General features: G+C 37.3%; 1 protein-coding gene and 1 pseudogene across 6 annotated transcripts in view; both read right to left on the bottom strand.

Annotated features, from left to right (window-relative positions):
* PLCL1 (phospholipase C like 1 (inactive)) overlaps positions 1 to 21,378 on the bottom strand; it is a 336,787-nt gene that overhangs the window by 177,348 nt on the left and 138,061 nt on the right. Inside the window, exon 1 of one of the 6 annotated variants that reach the window (XM_073880765.1) lies at positions 3,330 to 3,455. The exons of the other annotated variants lie outside the window; for them this stretch is intronic. The gene's annotated coding sequence lies outside the window, so the exon portion shown is untranslated. Of the gene's footprint in view, positions 1 to 3,329; positions 3,456 to 21,378 lie in introns of those variants that run through there. 6 annotated transcript variants of the gene reach the window in all.
* LOC112836224 (HIG1 domain family member 1A, mitochondrial pseudogene) lies at positions 11,928 to 13,376 on the bottom strand (annotated as a pseudogene).

Consider the following 21,378-nt stretch of genomic DNA (forward strand, 5'->3'; position numbering starts at 1 on the left):
TCTCTCTTTCAAATAAATAAATAAAATTAAAAAAAGAATTTTAAAAAAATAAAGATAACTAGTTAGACTGAAGCTAACCTAGTAGGAACAACAGGTGGGGGGAGAATGGAAAGATCCCAGGTTTTCTGATTATGTTATGAGTCAATGATTTAACTAACCATGGGACTTTTGACTATGTGCAAAAGTGTTATAATAAATTTTCCTTATTGTAAAAAAAAAAAAAAAAAAAAAAACAGGTTTATGACTTTTTTTTTTTTTTTTTAGCTCAGTAATGTGAGAGCAGGAGTAGAGAAATCATATGGTGGAGTCTATTCAGAATTGTAGTTTTGCAGAAAAAGTAAAGTAAGACATGGGAACCAGAACCTGAAGGCCATGAAACTAGCAAGCCCTGAGTTTAAATGGTGGACCAAAACGTCCATATGGACAGGAAGGCAAGTGAGGCCAGTGTGGCACGTAAGGGCAATAGATGAGGCAAGCAGCTGTTAACAATGAGAATAAAGCCAAGATTCAATAGGAGAGAAGACTGAGAAGAGGTAGACCCATAACCAAAATCATCTGAGAAGACCATTGCGAATGAGAAGTGTGGCAGTGCCTGTAAGGAGCAAGAGTATCACAGAGATAAACTTGCTTAAGATCCAGGGGCCAGAGATCTGTGAAGCCAGGGGCAGAAGCAGCAGGTAAGGGCTTAAGTTCCTGAGATGCTAGAAGAAAGAGAGGAAGTCTACAAAAACAGGCTCTCCATGGGGCGAGAAGCAAGCAGAAGGTGTGAGCTGAATATAAGATAGAAAAAGTGTGGTATACAACGATAGAGAACAGTTCAAAACCTAAGTTCTTGAGAGACAATGAGCAAACAATAGTCTGTTTGTGATGGGAAGCAGGAAATTTGCTGACCCCTGCTCCTCAATCTGAGAGCCAGAGAAAGTGGAAGAAGTGACCACTAGGGATGGATTTGGCTCAGGAACTTATAACTTAGAATGAGGCCAAGATTGAGTTTTGGCAAGAGTATAGGGAAACGTTGAAGGGAAAAGCTAAAGAACATGAGGTTTGCTTAACTAATAGAATCCTAAAATGTAGAAGAAGGGCATGGTTGAGGAGAAGGCAGGTATGGCAAGGACTGAAATCTATAGATAGAAAGTATCACAGGGTGGGCATGTGCATCTCCGGTGACCATTTTTAAAAAGAGAAATGTGGGTGGTAGCTAATTGAGTAGTTGGCTAGAAAGATATAAAAGGGTTGATAGTGGAAAACAGGGCTGGGAGAATAAAGTAAGGGGAATTTTGGTAGTTTAACAACCTGGCAGAATAAATTGTAAATAAGTTTGGAACCAGACAGACAGACGTAGAGGTGAATCCAGACTCTGCCATTTACTAGCCACGTGACCTTAAGCTTTTGTTTACTCACCATTAAAAGGGAAATAAAAATGCCAACATTGCAGAGGGGTTAGTAAAATTCCAAGATAACCTATGCAAAACACCCAGGATGGTGACAGACATTTAGTGGACACTCAATAAGGTGAAGCATCTCTATTATCACAGCTGGCTTCCAAGCTTCCAGGTCAGCCAGTGCAAACAGCTTTCAAAGGTACAGCTCAGATGAGGGTGAGTTGGGGGTGGGGAAAAGAACTTCCCCCAAAGCGTTTCTCCCGAAGTACACAATATTATTAGAGAATAAAGCCATTGGCTTACCAATGAAAATTCTGAATTAAACTCTCAAGAATTCAGCAACCCTGAGCCTACAAAGACATGAAGAGAAACTTCACCCACATGATTGTGGAGATAAACTTTGTGCTCTGTATTTTGTTTATTCAGTGAGTCAGCCTATTATCAGTACTTGCAAATTAACTCTAATTATCAGATAAAAGCAATGTGGTTATTCTGTCTGATAATCAATGATTACAAAAAGCCTAAGCAATAAGTAATAATTACCATATCATTCTATAAAAGATCGTTGTTTTTTTTTCCTGACTGAAAGTAGCACACACTCAAGAGAAAATTATAAGCCAGTCCCGTAATTTATCTCACTTTTCAAAATTCATACTAGGTCAGCACAAATGATTCCCAAATTTAAATCTCCAGTCTGGGCCTTTCCATTGAGGTCCAAGCGACCTCTCTGACATCACCCCTTCAATATCTAATGGGCAGCTCAAACTTAACGGCAAAAACAGAATTCTTCGTGTGCTTCCAAACCAGTCCCTCTCCAGGTCTTCCATCCTCAGTAAATGGAACCACCATCCACCCAGTTATTCAAAACCAAAACAAAGGAATCATCCTTGATTTGTGCTTTTTCTTATTCTTCTATAAGCATCCATTAAAAGCCTCATGGACTCTCCCCTAAAATATGTCCCAAAGCCATGACATCTCTCTCCTTCTCAGTCGCCACTAATCTTGTCCGAGTCACCATCATCTCTTACCTGGATTACTGGATTACTAACTCCCTAATCCTCCTCCATACTCTTCCAGTCATCTATTCTCCACCGAATAGCCAGAGGAGCCATGAGAAACACAAATCAGATGGTATCCTTCTCCTGCTTAAACCCTCACAATGCTCTTACAATGAAATCCAAACTTTTCCCTACAAGGTTCACCTGACCTCACAGCGGCCCACCTCTGTGACCTCAACTCCTGTCATTCTCTCCAGCACACACTGTACTCTGACCACATTGGCCTTCTTTCTGCTCTTTGAACATATGAAGCTCATCCTATCTTTCCAGAGGCTAGTCCCTCTGCCTGAAATATCCTAACATCAGACCTTATGGCTGGCTCTTTCTTTTCACCAGGAAGAAAATGCTATCTCCTTAATGAAGCTATCCAATTCTTAATTAGTTCCTCAATTAGTATCTCCTAGTCTTTATTGCATTATCCTGTTTTGTTTTTTCATATTTGTCACCAAGATGGCATTTGGTAGGCACTCAATAAATGCAGTATTAATGAATAAACCATTCACAAGTTTTCTTCAATTAGAGTACGGTAAACATATCAGGCAGGCTTAAAATACCCTCCTTCAGACAGTCAAGTTTCAAGGTCACCTGGAATTTACCTTCAAAAGTTGTTCAAAAATCTCCTGGACTGACTCCTACCAGCTCCAAAGCTGATGAAGAGGAATGAAGAGAAATGGTCCCAGAGCAAAATGCATGTATTGTCTTCTACGGCTCCAGAGTTCACACCTACATGCACTGTTCTGGCCAGGAGCCTCTCAGAGCAGCTGGGACTTGTCTGATAAAGGCCCAGACTGTGTTTCTTCAAGAACCTGAGCAGATGTCCCACCAAAGGCAGGCAGAGTCACCATCAGCAGGGTGTTTCCAAGAAGACTTGAGGGCAAGGGATACTTACCCCAAGATGGAGTGAGTATTTCTGAGTCTCCAAGTCTGGACAGCCATATTGTAGATACAGACATGAACCCGTATCGATTGGATTCTTCCTGTCAATCACCACAACCCTTGTGGCAACCAAGCAGAGGCTTTCAAAGTGTGTGGAAAACTCAAAGGCACGTTGGGGGAAGTCATAGGTCTAGGCAACACTCTAAACTCACCCGCAGGGCTTTTCACATCATAGAAGAACCAAACCTTGATAAAAAAAAAAAAATCTTTTTTTTAATGATATACATCAAACAGTTTATGTCAAAAATCATAGAAAGTTTCATTTTATTTTAAAAAATAAAACCTAGGAGAAAACACAGCAGGTTTTACAATCCAAATCCTCCATATTAGACAAATGAGAAAAATGGGACCCAGAAAGTTTCAATGACTTGCTCAGGAACGCCCAGAGATTCAGAATACTTTTGAATACATAACACCTCATCTTTTAAAGATGAAGAAAAGTGAACTGATGGTGAAAGATAATTCTTTTACTTTGCCCTTACTCAGGAGTTTCAGCAAAATTAACCTTACAAGGATGTTTTCTATGAGGTTGTCAGACTCGAAACTGAATTGAACAAGGTCACAATCTCTTTGGGAGGAGAAAAGCCTCCTTTTCTCATCAACATCTTGTTGCACTTTGTTTTTACTTTCCTCTTGCTATATGTAATTTTTTGAAGTAGAATGTCTTCACACTAAATTTATCTTGGAAAGATTTCCCAAGAAATTAGAGTTCCAAATTTTCCAGATATTGCAAAACAAACCCCATATTTGCCTTTCTTTGACAAAACTTGGCACCCTGCCTCAAAAACTTACATTGCTCAGCATGTGCCCTCATGGCGTAATTCCCAAATCCTTTATAATCTTACAAAAGTATTTTCTTTCTTTCTGAAGAAATGTTCACTTTCAGATAAGATGCTTCCATAATCTGAACCAGCTATTTCGCTTTGTCAGTTAGAAAGGAAATTGAAGGCTAACTCATGGAAGAGGATACCACACTTATTAATAGGTGCATTTAAAATAGTCCCTGGTAACTGAAATGAACACATTTATTTAATACATTTCTAATTACTTCTCTTTTTTATGTATAATAACTTGACAGTCATTTCAGTGGAATACAACTAATAGAGACAACGTCTGATTGGATCCTTAAACTTGGTCCTAAACTTTAAACTTTGTCATAAATGCAAAAATGCCAGATCAGATTATTTACTGATTAAACAAAATGCCCATTTGGAAAAAGAAGTCAAATGTATGACAAAGAAAGTAAAATTATCCAAAATTCAGCCACCACCCAGAAAGAGAATTATCACTAATATTTTGGTAACCACCGTGTCATATGTATTTCTATGCATGTACTCATAACATAGGATTTTGTGCAAATTATATGTAAGTTGGTTTGTGGACAAGTCCTTGCTTCTTTTGATGGAGGTATCTATCTCCTTCCCCTGTGCCTCCTGAGCCAATAGAATAGCCTAGTATATGTCCTTCCATAACTCCCTCCAGGTTCATACAATCCTATGCCAATAGCTATAATTTATTAAGTGCTTGTAATTTTTTCTAGCATCTTTGTTACTTCGTGTTTCCTCCACCTGTTTTTTTTTCCTAAAAGTCTCAGCCTACTCTTTTGTTTTTTGGTTGAAGTATAGTTGACACACAATTTACATTAGTTTCAGGTGTACAACATAGTGATTCAACAAGTCTACGTTTAAATCTAAGTTTGCTATGCTCACCACAAGCATAGCTACCATTTGTCACCATGCAACATTATTACAATACCATTGACTATATTCCCTATGCTCCACTCTTTATTTTTTAAAGACATGTTACTTTTTTTATATAAAGACTTTATTTATTTATTTGAAAGAGAGAGTGAGAGAGAGAGAGAGAGAATGAGCTGGGGGGAGGAGCAGAGGGAGAGGGAGAAGCAGACTCCCAACTGAGTAGGGAGCCCCAATGCAGGGTTCCATCCCAGGACCCTGAGATCATGACCTAAGCTGAAGGCAGATGCTTAACTGACTGAGCCACCCAGTTGCCCCAAGGCATGTTACTTTCAAGGGCTCCTTTCACCACCTATTTTGCTTTCTGTCTCATTCATCTAGAACCTGAAAGCCCTGCTTCCTCATAAAAGGAGTCATCCACATTTGTTGTTGCAGAAGGTTCTCAGGGTGCTCTGTTTCTCCCTGTTTCCTTTTGATTTGTAGCATAAGGCAAAACAATAATACAATATAAATAACAAAAATGGATGACATTGGCAAATAAATAAAGGTCACAATATGACTAAACAAATAGGGACTTCTTGGTTATTTTTACAATGATAAAAAAATGCTGGCCATTGGGATTAACCATGCTAAAATTTTGATTAGGCCACATATTTAATAACCATAATCCCAGCATTTTTGCAGTGTGCAACGTTTTAAAACATTAATATAACACAAACAACATAAAAGCATTGCATTCAATTTCCTGATGGTTTAAAAAGATTGAGCATTTTTATTCTTTAGCTAAAGGAACTAAAAGAGGAAATTATTAAACACAAAAATACAAATAAGCTTCATGGTGAATACTGCATTAATGTTAAACTAAATATAAATGGAGGCATAGTTCACTCATTAAACTTATATTTATTTAACATATCCCATATCCCAGATACTGTGGGATGTTGTAGGAGAACAAGAGTGAAAGATAGAGCTCTTGTCTTCAATAAGTTTATGGTTCAGTGCAGCACTGTCCAACAGAAAGATAATACAATCACATGGATAATTTTTAAAAAATAAACAGGGGGAATAAATTTTAATAATATACTTTATTTAACCCACTATACCCAAAATATCATTTCAACATGCAAACCACATTTAAAAATTACTAATGGGATATTTTACATACTTTTTTCATACTAAGTCTTCAAAATCCAGTATGTGTTTCATACATATGGCACATCTCCAACTGGACAGCCATATTTCAAGGGTTTGATAGCCACACATGGCTGGTGGCTACTGTATTGGAAGTACAGATCTAGTGCATCTGTCAGAATGGGCTAGGTTATGATGTGTACAAACAACCCCAACATCTCAACTATTTAAAGCATTAAAAATATATTTTTTACTCAAACTACACGTCTTTTGCTGGTCAACAGGGGGCTCCAGTTTTGGAAGTCATTCGGAGACTCAGATTTCATCCCATCACACAATCACAGTTAAGAGGAAGGAAAAGTGGAGTTGAACACTGGCTATTAAATGCTTTCCCCTGAAAGTGACATGCATAACTTCTATGCCAAAGCGAGTCATGTAGCCAAAGGCGGTCGGAAGTATGATTCTATCACCTGCCCAGAAAGCTGAGAACTGGAATATTTGATGTCCAACACCCGTGATTACCACATCTATTAAGTGAACATCATGAGTCAAACTATGTGAAAAGGAAACAGGGAGATAAGGTAGACAGCTAGAGCTAAACGACAACACGGGGTGGAAGGTGATGAGAGCAGCAAGAGAGTAGATAAAATGCCGAGGGAATTCAGGGGAGAGCCAAGTTACTTCCGGCACCAATGGAGAAGCAACTATAAATAGTTACTACTTGCCTGGAACCATCTGACACATCTGGAAGACAGTTCCACCTGATTAACTCAGAGGACAGCCTTGAGAAACCAGATATCTCATCTGTATTATAGAGTACAAATTGCCACTGCACACATCCTATAAAAACGCAGAGTACAATATATACTAAATGAGCACACACACACACTTTGAGGGTAATTCTGTGTCAATTGTCTTTTTAAACCACTCACTCTGAGATAATAAAACAACCATCTCTGAACCAGTCATCAGATCACCCAGACCATTCTAATATCTCAGAAAGGGGTAAGGAAGGAAGTAGCCTGCAGTTACTAACACTGCACTGTTCTGGAAACCTCCAGCAGAACAAGAAATGCAATGAAAAAACATAGTATCAAAAAGACAATTTCAATTTCCTAAGCAAAATCTTGTGACATTATTGAGAGACTGGTTTTGCTCTTCTAGGCTCCTGTGGCCATTTGGAAAGGAGCTAGTTATATCTGGGAATATTTTATATATTACAGAATTGTGAGATTATTGGATTTTAAAGTATCAAGGAATGTAGAACTTGTGGATGCCACCTTCCCAAGAATACCTCACGGAAGACCTGTCCTCATACGTCTGCATAGGTGGGTGGTTCAGTATTATAAACCTCAGAAAAAAACAAGTACATCTTATAGAATATCTACTGATCTGCCATATGTGCATAAGACATATCCCATTCTATCAATCAATCACTAAAGGGAACAAAACAACCTACAGAATTTCTCATGAAATACAACCCTATTCCCTAAACCACATCCTCACTGAGAAACCAAATGGCAGACAATTCTCTATTAAACCAGGAAATGGCAGGGTCACCAATGTATAATTCAGGAAAAAAACACCCATACTAATTTGCAGAATATTCACTAATCTACAGTGTTACAAAAACTGTCTCATTCTGTCAATCATTGAAGGTAAAAGCATATTAGATATTCATAATAAGAATATCTAATATGAATATGAATAACAGAATTTTTCATAAGAGACCTTATTCCCAAATTCTTTTCACACAAAAAGCAAATATTAGAAATTATTTACCAAATCCTGAAAGCTTTATATAAATGTCAATATTATTATTCTTTAAAATTCAGTAAAGGAGCACCTGGGTGACTCAGTCGGTTAAGTGTCTGCCTTCGGCTCAGGTCATGATCCCGGGTCCTGGGATCAAACCTCACATCGGGCTCCTTGCTCAGCGGGGAGTCTGCTTCTCCCCTCCTGCCATTCCCCCTGCTTGTGCTTGTTCTCTCTCTCTCTCGCTTGCTTGCTCTCTCTGTGTCAAATAAATAAATAAAAACTTTTAAAAATTTTTTTAAATAAATAAAATGCAGTATAAACTAGAATTGTTAAAGTACTTAACATAATTGTCAATAAGGTCATAAGAATCTACAGGATATCAACATGAAATAGCTGTAACACCTCTGATAACCTCCTGCAACTCAAACATAGTCACACATGAAACTATTAAGAACATCAGAATTATAGGACCAAAGCCTATTACTCTTCCAGTCTTCCACTGACTTTGATAGTCAGGGACTATCAAAGGGACATTAAGGGACACTGATCAGTTGATACTTCATAGGTCTCAGAGGGTATAAGGTAAAGTTTTGGGCTCTAGTTATGCAGAGAGAAAAGGTACATACCCATGAAAAGATAAGTTAAAAGGAGAGAAATCACTTTAACTTAAGGTGGTCAAAAGACTTATAGGAAGCAAAAGCTGAGCTGACTCAAAGGACTTCAACAGCCAAAAAGAAGACAGAAGAGCATTCTGGAAATAAATAAAAGCTCGAAAATGCAAGATTGTGGAGAAACAACTGGATATCCATATGCAAAAGATTGACATTGGACCCCTAACTCCCACCATACACAAAATTTAGTGGGGTGCATAGGTGGCTCAGTTGGTTAAGCGTCTGACTTAATTTCGGCTCAGGTCATGATCTCAGGGTTGTGAGATCAAGCCCCATGTCGGGCTCTGTGCTGAGTGTGAAGTCTGCTTAGGATTCTCTCTCTCCCTCTCCCTCTGCCCCTCCCCACTCTCTCTCTCTCTGTCACTCCCTCCCTCTCAAAAAAAAAATTTCAAAATGGGTAAAAGACATAACTGTAAGAGATAAAACTATAAAATTCTTAGAAGAAAATGGAGGGGTAAATCTTCATGACCCCGGATTAGACAATGGCTTTTTAATTATGACAATAGAGGCACATGTAAAAAAAGAAAAAATAGACATTTTGGATTTCATTAAAAATTAAAAACCTTTGTGTTTCATCATTAAGAAACTAAAATGACACCCATAGAAGGAGAGAAAATATTGAAGCTCATATGACTGATTAGGGACTTTTATCTAGAATACATAAATAACTCTTATAACCCAATAATATAAACACAAATCCATTTTGAAGAGGGGCAAAGGCTATGAGCAGATATTCCTCCAAAGAAGATATACAAATGATCAATAAGCCCATGGAAAGATGCTTAACGTCATTAGTCACCAGGGAAATTCAAATCAAAACCACCATGTGATACCACTTCACACCCATTAGCATGGATATAATCAAAAAAAACAGATAACAAGGCGAGATAATAATAATGGCAAGAGTATGGAGGAATTAGAATCCTCAGGAACTGCTGATGAGAATGTAAAGTGGTGTAGCTGCTGTGGAAAACAGTCTAGTACTTCCTCAAAAGGTTAACCACAGAGTTACCATATGACCCAGGATTTACACTCTCAGGTATATACCCAAGAAAAGTAAAAACATGTATTCACACAAAAATTTGAACATGAATATTCATAGCAGCACCTTCACAATATCCAAAAGTAGAAACAAACTATATGTTCATCAACTGATGATTGAAAAAAAATATGGTATATTCATACAATAAAATATTATTTGGCAATAAAAAGGAATGAAGTATTGACACATGCTACAACATGGATGAACTCTGAAAACATCATGCTAAGTGAAAGAAGCCAGTCACAAAAGACCACAGATGGTATGGTTCCATTCACTCAAAATGACCAGAATAGGAAAATATAGAGACTGATAGTAGATTAGTAGTTTATAGAAGGGTGGGTGGAGAGGAGAAAGGGAACGGCTGCTAATGAGCATGGGGTTTTTTTGGGAGGAGGTAATGAGAATATTCTAAAATTGTGCTGACGGTTGTACAACTTTATAAATATACTAAAAAACACTGAGCTATATACTTTAAATAGGTAAATTGCATGGCTATATGAATTTTATGTGAATAAAACCACTTTTTTTAAAAAAATGCAAGGTATGTTTGTAGGGAACCATAAATAGACCATTCTGACCAGATACGGTAATTGATAGTAGAGGAATGGAAACGAAAACTAGAAAGCTAGGTTGCTGCTATGATACGCTGAAAGCCCTTCAGTGCAAAGAATAGGAGTCTGAACTGTATCCTACCTTCCCAATTGATTACCTTAGGATAATAGACATAAAGAGTCCAAAACCTAGTAAGTAGCCCCCAAATGACAGCTGTTTCTCATTATTATCATTATTAGGAGGTCTCTGATAATTTTATGCTATGTATTCACCTTGCTCGAACCTCTACATTAGCCTCTTGGGGCCTCCATAGTCTGAATTTTACGTGACCACTTGGGTTTAGCTCTCCCAAGACCAGAGGTCCATCCAACTTAATCCAATTTCCTTGTGAAAATTAAAAAAGATAAGAGAAAACAGCTTGATTTTTGGACCTCTAAAAAGCAGAAAATAATTTCAGAGCCTTGAAATTTTAGAGCACAATGTAATGCACAAAAGTAATATCCACAGAGGTAAATCAGACTTGTAAGTTATCTTGATGTAACAGAATGCCACTGGAATAAGTGAGACAATTAAGCTCAATAAGGGCTACATTCACTAGAAGTTACTTAGCCAGACACACATCACCAGTAGGAACTGTTAGAGAATATTAGTGTGTGGAAGAGAGTGAGCCTTACAAGAACAAGGGAGAAACTGAAAGTCACCCAAGACGACTATAATTTTTCTAGATGGATCAGGCCTTTGAGCTACATGAGGAAGCATATAATTTTTTCCATGCTTCTCTCTATTGAACAAAATAATTCAAAGTACACATGCATTACAAAGTTCAGCATTTAAAGAGCACTGACATTGTATTAATATTAAAAATAAGCCAAGAGAGAAGACATAATTTTTCCTTTGGGTTTCTTACCTTTTCATTTAGGATCATGAGGGAGAGATAACTTTTCTGACCAACTTTTTAATTGTCAAGTAGATAATGAATATGTATGCAAATCATCAGAGAGTCACTAAAGAAATCTCCCAAATAAATTAACAAAGGAAATGGAAAACAGAGCAGACTATTTCAGTTCTAACTATTCAGCTTAGAATTTATTCCAGTTGTCATTATGTATCTAATGATACCCGTTACTTTTTTTTTTTTTTTGATGTATTCACTTACTTTACTAACACTACATTTACCATGTTATCACCATGGAATGTAAATTCAGGTTAGACAAGAAAATTTCACAAGTGTAATAAAGCATTCTAGAGTATAACAAAGTTTGTGTATAATGTCTGGCCAAAACTCCTTGCTGATAAATCATTAATCACTTCAACTATAGGTAATTTGTTAACATTTATGATTCTTACAGAGAAAATAAACAAACTTCATACATTTAAAAAGCGTTTTTCATTTACCTTTGCATTAGTACTTAAAATACACATTTCTATTTCAAGATGCCATTTAAAAATTATTCTAATACAACAGCAGCATAAATATAACTCTGCAATTACAGAAAAACCTAACTGGGATTTGGTTTAAATACACATATTTTCAGTTGTGGGGAAGCTTATAATATTACATTCCATACACTGTTCTGAAAGGGTTAAGAGCCAACCAGCCCTAAAAACTGAAGTACTCAGTCTGCAAAACAGGCAGAAAAAAAAGTTAAATTAAACAGGATTTCTACATAACATCAAAAGCAACTGAGAGTACTTCAGGATCAGCATATTGTCGTCTTTATAACTAATTGTATCAGAAGAGTTTAAGAAGGAGCATATTTTACAACTATCAAGTACATTTAAAAGTGACATCTTTCTTTTGTGCTAATTTGACTCCCCTGAATGACCTAACTAGTTAACTAGTCAGGAGTAATTTGGTTCCCAGGCAAATCAAACGTGCAAGAAAGGAAGCCAATATTTAAATTACCATGTTGTTGTCTGACCCATTCAGATGATTTATTTTCAACATAAACATATAAACTTAATATGAGATGCCTAACTAAAGCAAGTACCACCAATGAAACCAAGACAGCTTCTCTTCTTCTAAGGTTTAGGTCTTGACCAGAATTCCTTATACATGGAATAGCCCATACCAAGGGTCATTGCTCCCACAACAAAACCTTGGGCTGCCACTTGATGTGGATCAGGTGAGCAGACATATGCAACGACTGCTGCAAACCCAATGCTTCTTTAGCTTTTTGGATACGTTTAAATCCCTGATCTTCATCATAGGAAGAAAGAGAAACATCTGTGCTGGTTGGCACAGTGAATGAAGAATCCTCCTTCCCAGAATGATACCACCCAAGTTACTTCGAAGCTTAGGACAGTTATCAACAAGTGAACAGAAAGTGAACAAAACCTCTAACATAAAGGGAGATTCTCCCACATAGTAGTGAGGCAGATTTTGCCAAGGCTGCAAGGACCAGTCCTCCCTGGGATTCCACAATGTCAGAACCTGCACGACTTTCTGCCCCTCTCATTTCCAAGCTGGAGAAGCAACCTCCTCTTCCAAGTTTGGTTCTGCCCCAAACTGACACTAGTCCAGGGCCTAGCCTGGTATAAGAAATTAGTTGGCATTAGTCAGCACACAATGACACGTGGTTCAGAAGAACTCTGGGTTGAAGAAAAAAACTAACCAGAGATTTGAAAAACCACTGTGGATAACCCACCTGTGATTAATCAAGTGGTTAAACACAGACAAACCATATGAATATTACTTCTCTTAAATGCCACGAACTGCATGTGGTGACCTGAGCTTCAGCAGTCTGCTCATGGGGCCACTGGGTGGTTTTTCCACTGGCACCCTACCTGTCATTTGTGTTTATGTATCTTTAAAAGGAAGGGGACAAGATTGAAGATAAAGGCATTATCTGCAAGCTCTTCTGAGAATGGAGTCTTTTACAATTTCTTTTTCTCATTTAAAAAGAAAAACTTAACTATATACTAAGCCATATAAATTCCAAGGACAGTTTAATCACTTCTATCATTCAAATACAAGTTATTCATGTTTTCAATTATAATAGAATGGCTACTTTTAACAAATATAGTCTTCCTCCAAGTCCATCTATTTGTTTTTTCAAAATACAATATATTTCTTCCTACTTTCCAACCTTTACCTGAATTGAAAAGGCAGGAAGAATCCCAGCCTTTGAGCCAAGAGAAAGCACCATTATCACCTACCCTTGTAGATCAGAAAAAAAACCCTGAAGTCTGAAGTTTCATTTCCAAACCACCTCTCATATAGAGACTATTATCTGGTTGGAGGGAAAAACCTGCCCTAGCCCTAGGACCTAAGCTTATTTTGTCTCTGAGCCAAACAAGACTACAGTTCCTAACAGAATGGCATAATAAGCAATCTTCTAAGAGGTATAGTCAGTAATTTGCTAAAATTACTCCAAAAGACAACATAGGAAGCATAAAACTTCTACTAAGTATAATATTTCTCTTTCTATGACTTAAGGAAAAGGGATTTAGAAATAAACTACTAGGTGGATTTAAAAATAAAACTACAAATCTACTCAAGATGAAAATAAGCAACTGGCTAGAGTAAATGATGACCTTAATATGTTCAAAATTAATAGAAAGGAAAAGAAAAAGTAATAGGAAATTCTAAGAATGGAAAATCTAGAGTCAAGCATATGTCTCCCAAGTGGAAAATCTAACATTAGACATTAAAACCTAGGCATTCTCTCTCTGGATGATCTTCTTACAAATTATCAACAGTAATCCAAATATCAGAGAAAAAAACCCTGACACATGAAAGTCAATATCTGAATATATACTCTGGAAAAAGGAACAGCAAGAACATTCTTGCTGAATGGAATACAGCAGCGATTTACAGCTAACACATTTAGGACTATTATAAACTATTTTGATTAGGATTAATAAAGATAGCCAAATGCTGAGTTCCAAAATAAAATTTGGAAACATTCCAGAATAATTCTAAAATTGTGCATCCTATAGAGGAGCATGAATATATAATTGAATACTGTTTGCCAAGAAACTGACAAAAATTCTAACATTCCTGAATTACTTTTATGAAGGATGACTTCTAGAGAAACCATAATAATGCTATACATCTGAAATACATTTTTTTAAACACAGAAAAGGAGAGCATGTTTGCAAACCATATGCCTGATGGAATTAATTTTCAAGGTCCTGAAGGCAATTTATACATATTTTGTCAAAAAAAAAAAGTGGCCATAGGCATGTTTACTTGGGAAAGAAAAAAAAAAGATGTGGCTGGGCCAGCCATACTAAGTAGTCAGTAAAGTAAATTCTTTACTGTACTCTTTTTCCCTCAACTATTTTCAGACCTACAAGGCCCCTGGGTTTCATCTTTTCCCTAGTCCCCCATCAAAATGTATTTGCAATATGGATCTAATATCACCACTTTGTTCCTTAGGCCCTGTGTTGCTTTTCTCAAAGGTCTCTGCTTTCTTTCCCATTAGTAAATAAAAGGCTTTGCCTGGTTGAAGTAATTTCAGCATTCAGAGAGCAACTGGGGAAGTTATAAGGTTATTTTACCTTTGAAATCTTACTATTAAACAACTGCCCATTCTATTTTCCTATAAAGCCAGTCTTGCTATGGGAAAGATAACCCACACATTTGAAACTCCTTCTTAAACTATTTCAACTCCATACAAAAGTAGCAGGTTCTCTTTTTATATCAATGTTCCTCCATCTTTTTAATCTGGTCAACCCCATTCAGTGACTGAAGAACCCATTTCACAATTTCTATCATCTCCTACCAAGAAGGTGAACAAGAATATAAAAGCATCCCTGTTGGTAATTCAAAAGAAGTTAGTGATATGAGGAGTCCAGAGAAGGTGACCCTGGGAGAGGTGATAAACCATACTGCACACATTGAAGAAATAGTGATTTCCTGGCATAAGCTTTCAATTGTTTCAGAAATCCTACTTCTCCCTTTGTCATTTTCAATCAGGGTGGTGGAGCTGCCACAAATGTTTAGTAGCTAGGAAGGCAATGGTCAAAAACTCAAATGCCTATCAGGGCTCAGCAGCTCACAGAAATATGAGCTGTGGACTGAGTGACTGAGACACAGGGAGTGAGATACAAAGAGTTAGCAAATTCCCCTACAAGTAACATCTGTGACTCAGCTACATTGTGGCCATACAAAGTTGCCAAATCATTTTTTTTAAGAAACCAGAAGTACAGATTTTCTGGTAAAATTTGTTAGCAATACCAATAATTCAAATTTTAAAAAACACTGGCTGAGACAACTCTGGTGAGACAAACTAAAGCCATCAGCTGTCAGGGTGTGTCTCATTTGTCACCCATTTGGCGCCTCTTTTACATAGTTATGATCACCTGGTTCAATTCCCTGATGATTTTACAGAAGATATTTTACCTATGGAACCCAGAGAAATTGAGTAATATGATGGTTAATTTTATGTGTCAACTTGGAAGGTGTTTTGGGATGAGATTAACATTTAAATCCATGAATTTGGGGTAAAGCAGGTTGCCCTCCATAATGTGGGTGGGACTTATGCAATCATTTGAGGGCCTGAAAAGAACAGAGTGGTCTCCCTGAGCCAGAAGACTCCAGATTTCTGGAAGTTTCTCTAGAAGATTGCTTTGGGATTTTATCTATACTATCAGCTCTCCTGAGTCCCAAGCCCACTGGTCCATACTACAGATTTTGAACTCACCAACCTCCATAATCACATAAACCAATTCTTTATAATAAATATATATATATATACACACACACACATACACATCCTATCGGTTCTGTTTCTTGAAAGAACCCTGACTAACACAAATGACTTGGCCAAAGTCACATAGCTAGTTTGGGGGCAGGTGGGGGGAAGAATTGTTCTAACTCTGCCTAGAATATGTTCCAGTATATGTACTAGACCAGTAATCCTGGTGGAGTGAGAGAAGACATTACAGATATGCCTATGTGTATGTATATACACAATAAAAACCTGAGACAGTATTTCTCAAAGTTTAATTGCAGCACTAAAGAATCATGTAGATGCTTGCTTATATGCAGATTCCTAGGCCTAGCTCCAGATCTATTGAATCCAGGTCTGTAGGATTAGGTCCAGGAATCTGCATCTTGAAAGTTCCCTAAGATTATTCCAATGCCTACTAAAATTTGAAAACACTGAAGTAATTAAGAGGCAATGCAGATTAGTGGTTAAGGGCATGGATTCTGAAGGTAAATTCCCTGAGTTTGAAGCCCAACCCCACCACTTACTAGCTATGTGAGTGACCTTGGGCCAGTGATAGAGATGACGTGAGGATTGAACAACAAAAGGTTATAAACACTTACACGTAATTAGCATTTAATTAATGGCAGGAATTACTACTAAACTCTCTCATCACAGGTGTTTTGGCACAATTTCAGTATCATGCTAATCAATATTTATAGTGATGATCACAGTGGTACTTTAAGATCTTGAATTACTTTCTAAAGCAAAGATCAGTGTGGTTAGATGCTGAGTGTTTCATGTTATGCAAATTCTTTGTAACTTGGTGATTTGTGTGTAATATTTACAATAACTTTCTGGAGATTAAAATATTTGATTAGCATGAATACCACATTTGATTATAACACATAACAGAGAGTCTGCTATATATGTGCACCATGTAGTATGAAGACAGAAATATTCTTAGGTAATATGGTCTTTCTGCAATCCACTGATCTCCATTTCTGTAAGGGTTGATGCTTATTTTATTTATGTTTTAGCTCTCCAACCCCTAGGTCATACAAACTCCATTATACTTATTCAAAATAAATTATTTCTTGAATTAAATTTTAACACTAATATAATGGCTTTGATCCAACCTTCTTCCACTAACAAATTGTCATGATACTATCTAAAGAAAAATATACATAGGGTAGTTTAAAAAGTAAGCTAGAAGTAATACAGACTCATGGAATATTTAAATGATCCCCATACCTTCCCCCCCAAAAAAGTCCAATTCACTTATATTTTAATCTTTTACCCCACCAAACTCTTAACCAGAGAGCAGTTATCAGCTAATAAACTGAACCTACCCAAATACAGGAGCTGGCACACAAGTAAAGGGAAGCCATATGAGAGAAAATTGAGAGAGGCCAGAAATATGGAAGTCTTTTTGATCATTGAGAACTGGATACAAAAACTTGGGTCTCTTTGTGTTTGAATTTGAGAAGGTCAAAAATCATCTTTTAACAGAGTGGATCTGCTTTAGGACAACTTAAAACATGAGAAATATTTTGCAGAACATACGTGGCACAATTAAGGAATTGATTGAAGGTGAAAAATAAAAATAAGGGAAACCAACAATTACAACAGGCAGGATTTGACTTAGAAGAGAGGGAATATGCCCAAGAAAATAAGGATGTGGGCAAAATAAGGCTGTGGGTATAAAAACTGTTATTCTTCCATTTAGCACTAAAATCAGGAGGAAGGACTCTCCAGAAGGGTGACTCCTGGTTGAGCAGAGGCCAGATAAGGCCAAGAGTGAAGTGGCTGTTCCTGTAGAAGACATGATCTGAGAACAGGAGAACATCAGTAATCTGAGGACTAGATTCAGGACTAGAATACCAGTGTTTACAATTTATCAGCCTAAGGGTAGACTAACACATCTACATGTATCCAGTATCACACAAAACTCACCAACTTCACATTAGTGAGAGATTTCCAGATCAAAGAAAGAAGCAAGAATAAAGCAGCAGCAAGGGAAGGGGTTTTGCCAGTACCAGTCATCCACTGGCCCATTCAACTAGCAGTTAACCAAGGCCAACCCTGAGTAAGGTACTGTTCAAGGAAAAAACAAAATGAAACCAAAACAAAACAAAAGACATGGTCTCTGCCCCCAAAAGTTAGAATCTAGTCAAAGGACATAACATAAAGAATATGTATGTAAGAAACAACCGTAACACAAAGGAATAATCATAATGTTTGAGTTTCAATATTCTAGCAGAGTTAAAGGAAAGAAAGCTTACTTTAATGGAAATGAATTAGAAAGAATGAATGAACTTAAGGGTTTTTGAGAAGGCCTGGACAGTCAAGCTTGACTTGATTATAAGATGGAAGGAAGCCAATATATAAAGAAGCAGCACAAGCAAATGCCTGTGGAAGAAAAAAACAGAAGAACAACCAAGCAACCAAGTAAAGCAAGAAGTCAAATGCACTAGGACACAGAGTACTGGCTGGAGAGTTATGAGGGACAAGGCTGGAATCCCACCTATCAAGATCTTCATTGCTAAGCTACAGTGTTTGGGTTTTATTTGCTAGACAGTAGGAAGCCACTTAAGGCTTTAATCTGATTGTAGCTTGTTTGCTCTATCCGATACAAAGTAGTATTTAGAAACGGGTGAGAGCCAGAAGAAAAGCAAGGTGACTCCTACAATAATCCAGAAGAGTGAATGATATATACCTAAATTAAGGTAATGGGTGTAGGAATGGGAACGAAAAGATTAATGGAAGTAATATCTGTTCCTAAAATGTAGAATGTTCTGATTTTAATTAGCATATACACCTAGAAAATGAACATATATGTATATGAAAATGATATGGGAATATATATATATATATATATATATATTCCCATAGGAATTAGAAACTGTTCCCAATTTTAGTATAGTAATTCTTGACATACCATTCCCAAATCCTTAAGAGATTTCTCAAATGTTTCTTCTCAAAGAGAAAATTTCTTTCAATACTTTTTTAGCCTCTAAATTAAAATAAATCACCATTATCACCTGTCAAAATCTCTCCCATTATTGCCATATAGAAGGACAAAGGAACAGTGCACATTGCAGAATACCAAAAACAGTTCCTGCTGTTAATGAACTTAAACATGAAATTCACAGAAGTCTGGAAGTGCTATCACTTACAAAGCTCCTCCCTTCTGAATGTAATTATACTTCAGCCAAAAAATTTCTCTAAAGCTTTTATTCCCAAGAAGCACACATATTACATGATGCCACAGAATAATTGTAAATTACCACATAGTGCTTGACACCCACTATGATGACTGTTCATTAAAGAAACCACAGATGTCAAAACGATAAAGATTAAAAACCTCTCCCCATCATTTTGAAGGAAACAGGGGGCAAGCCATCTGAAAAACTAAGCTGAGACTCTGCAGGCCTTCCTGCCTTCAATTTCTATCCCAACACAGTGAACAACATAATTTGTGGTGTTTTATTCTACTTCCAAAAAGCTTTGTGATCAGACACGAGAAAACAAATCTCCAGTTCTCCAGCATTAGAAAATTCCAGCTTTTCAGTTGGAATGAAACCTGCAGATCATTTCTCTCAGCCACCTCATTCTAAGGTCAAGAAAAATGAGGATCAAGGCCCTACAGCTGGTATGGCAAAGCTCTCTCACAGGCCTTCAGTTCTAACTATTCATGTACCCAAATGATGGGGTAACAGCCCCAGTGCATATACTGGGACACAAGGCAGAAAAATAGAAGACCAGCCATAAACACAGAGCAAGATAGCTTTTTTGCCCCCTCATGGAGTTGTATACTAGTTCTAGGTTGTGGACCAGTCAAGATTCACGCAGATTTATCCTACTATGACAATGGTGTCTATTTAGGAAATTAGCAAAAATGGGACATTAAAAAAAAAACAACTCTGGAATACACAAAGTACTATTAAAAACACTTAGAAAATATAATAAAACACTTAGAAAAGACTTTGATCCTTATAGATCTAATTGAATTTAGTAGGAGAATATCAGTACATTAATCCAGATGCCTCTAAAATGGAGTTAGTGGTGGGGCACCTGGGTGGCTCAGTCGGTTAAGCATCTGCCTTCAGCTCAGGTCATGATTCCAGAGTCCTGGGATAGAGTCCTGCATTGGGCTCCCTGCTAGCAGGGAGTCTGCTTCTCCCTCTCCTTCTGCCCCTCCCCCTGCTTATGCTCTGTCTCTCCCTCTCTCTCAAATAAATAAATAGTCTTTTTAAAAAATAAAATGGAGTTAGTGGTGAAATGCTGATCATTGATATATTAACATATTAAGCAAGAGTATAATTCTGGTCCATTTATAACTTTCAGGTATGAAATACCTCTAGGAATTAGAATCAAAAGAAATTATTAAGAAACCCATAAATTCTCAGTCAGTAACTCAATCACCATAAGGTACTACCTAATAAATCCCAATAACCCCAAGGAATTAACCTCTGATCAAAATAGGAGATAATCAACCTGCACTCAGTCTGTGTAGGATTTAGTGATTCTTACTTGATATCAAGATTCTTCCAGGGGCGTCTGGGTGGCTCAGATGGTTGAGCGTCTGCTTTCAGCTCAGGTCATGATCTCAGGGTCCTGGGATCGAGCTCGACATCAGGCTCCCCACTCAGCAGGGAGTCTGCTTCTCCCTCTCTCCCTGCCTCTCCCCCTGCTGGTGCTCTCTCGTGCTCACTCTCTCTCAAATGAATAAATAAAATCTTAAAAAAAAAAAAAAAAGAAGACTTTCATAGCTGGGTTAGATCATGATCAATGCAAGCTGCCAGAGGCCTTCTTCTCCCTTGGGATTACCATGGCAACCACTGCCCACTCCCCACCTAAAAAGGCAGGTAAGGAGGTAACTCTACAGACAAGGAGCCCAATATGAAATCACAACATTGGTGGGTGTCTTCTGAGTTATGCCCTCTTATTAAATGTATGACCTTAGCTAAGCTGCTTAACTTCTCTGTGCTTAGTTTTCCCCTCCTATAAAATAACACTGTTCTGAAGATTGCATTCAATGAGATAAAGTGTGTGAAAGCACCAGCAGTATCTGGCACATGGCAGTTCTCTACGAATGGTACATATTATTATACTATGTGGAAATGTGATTCATTCCCATAAAAGCAATAATGTAGAATCCACATCAGAACACATATAAGATATAAAATACTATTTACCAAAAGGGGTCATGCTATATGAGAGGCTCATCACTAGGAAGAATTTCAGCATTGATAAATTTAATGGCTTCTCCTACTGATAATTGGGTGCTGCTTCCACAAAAAAAAAGTCATTTCTCCCCTTCTCTTACTATCATACCTTAAATCCACAAGTAGCTTGCTCCAGTGAATTAAAAGGTAAGTACTAACTGGAAGGGGAAACAAAATAAGCCATTATCAATGAATTTCACTTCAGCAGAGAGTAGTTTATCACATTCTTTGGCTCATCAGCAAGAAAGTATGGACTTAGACCT

Source organism: Callorhinus ursinus, unplaced genomic scaffold (genome assembly GCF_003265705.2).
Source record: "Callorhinus ursinus isolate GAN/ISIS: 27379988/994484 unplaced genomic scaffold, GSC_fseal_2.0 scaffold2, whole genome shotgun sequence".
NCBI lineage: Eukaryota > Metazoa > Chordata > Mammalia > Carnivora > Otariidae > Callorhinus > Callorhinus ursinus.